General features: G+C 69.1%; 1 long non-coding RNA gene across 1 annotated transcript; it reads right to left on the minus strand.

Moving 5' to 3' along the window:
• Window positions 1-6: 6 nt before the first annotated feature.
• On the minus strand, window positions 7-1,610 carry LOC113980736. Its single transcript, XR_003538211.1, has 4 exons — window positions 1,519-1,610; window positions 974-1,096; window positions 476-635; window positions 7-142 (listed from the first exon to the last, which is right to left on the minus strand). It is a non-coding gene; the product is annotated as an uncharacterized LOC113980736 (long non-coding RNA).
• Between the last annotated feature and the right edge of the window lie 20 nt (window positions 1,611-1,630).

The raw sequence follows: 1,630 nt of genomic DNA on the forward strand, positions 1-1,630 counted from the left end.
GGGGGGGGCCGGGGAGGCCGCTCGGGGGTCCCGTCGGGTTGGATATGGAGGGTGAAGTCGCTCTCGCCCTGGATCGTGAGGGTCTGGTGGGATGTGAGGACGTGGTACCCCTTCCCCGCCGGGCAGATGGCCTTGAATGCAGCTGGGGGGCACCGGGGGGTCAGGAGGGCCTCGGGGGGACCCCTAAATGAGGATGGAATCCCCCCGGCTCCCATCACCCCTCACACACGACCAGGACCCCCTTGGATTGTGAGGGGCAGGTGGCCTCAAACACATCCGGGAGGGCACAGTGGGACCAGGAGGCCCCCAAATGGGGCTGGGGTCCCCCACACTGCCCTGCACCCCCAAACCAGGGCTGTCGGGGGGGCAGCGGCTCCCCCAGACTCCCGTGACCCCCCTGTACCAGTGCCATCAGGGGGGCAGTGCTGACAGCGTCCCCCCTGGGCCCCCCCAGCCCCCCGTGACCCCCCTGTACCGGTGCCATCGGGGGGGGCAGCGCTGGCAGCGTCCCCCCCAGGCCTTGCCCACGCTGCAGCAGCAGGTCCGGCGCGTCAGGCGGGTGGGCAGGGGGTGTTGGCACTGCTGTGCCCCCGACACCAGCCGGAAGCACAGACCCCGCTCCTCACCTGGCTCCGCTGCGGGAGGGGGGAGAGGGGGGTGTCAGCACCCTCAGAGACCCCCCAGAGACCCCCAAAACCCCCCAAACCTCCAGAGCTCCCACTCCTTGCTGAGCTACGCTGGCGGGGGGGGGAGGGTCTCAGCACTCTCAGTGACTCCTCCAGGGACCCCCAAGACCCCAGAGACCCCAACCCAGCCACCCCTGTACGCAGGTACTGGTTCAGGGGGCCCCAGGACCCCCAACCCCTCATGCACCCCCAGGACCCCCAGCTTCCCCATTTTCCCCAGGACCCCCAACCCCCCATGCACCCCTAGGACCCCCAGCTTCCCCATTATCCCCCAGGACCCCCCATACGCAGGCACTGGCTCCGGGAGGGTCCCAGGACGTGCCCAGCTGAGCAGGAGCAGCGGAAGCTGCCCTGGGTGTTGCGGCACTCGCCGGGCTGGCACACGCCGGGCAGGGCACACTCGTTAATGTCTGTGACAGGTAGAACACACCTGAGCCAGGCAGGACACACCTGACACAGGTATGACACACCTGAACCCATCCCACACAGCCCTGACCCCACACACGCCCCCCCACTCGCCAGGCAGGACACACCCATGGGTACCTGTGACAGGCGTGACACAGGTGTGACAGGAGTATGAACGCACCTGAGCCCCACACACACCCTGACACCCCCCCAACGTCTGTGACACACGTGAACACGCGTGAACACACGTGAACACACCTGCACCCACCACACGCACACACGGCCCTGTGCAAGCCCCTGCACCCCCCACACACCCACTGGACGTTCACACACACGTCCCCCCCCCCACACGCTCCCTGTGCCCCCCGTGTCCCCCCCTCACGCCCCCCGTGCCCTCCCCACGCCCTCCCCGTCCCCCCCCCCGTACCCTGGCAGTGGGAGCTGTTGAGCCGTTTGTAGCCCTGGGGACAGTCGCCCCCCCGCTCCCCCCGCGCCGCCTTCGGGGACCCCGACCCTGCAAAACACCCCCAGAACCCCCC

The sequence above is a fragment of the Neopelma chrysocephalum genome, unplaced genomic scaffold (assembly GCF_003984885.1).
Source record: "Neopelma chrysocephalum unplaced genomic scaffold, ASM398488v2 Primary Assembly neopelma1_95083, whole genome shotgun sequence".
Lineage (NCBI taxonomy): Eukaryota > Metazoa > Chordata > Aves > Passeriformes > Pipridae > Neopelma > Neopelma chrysocephalum.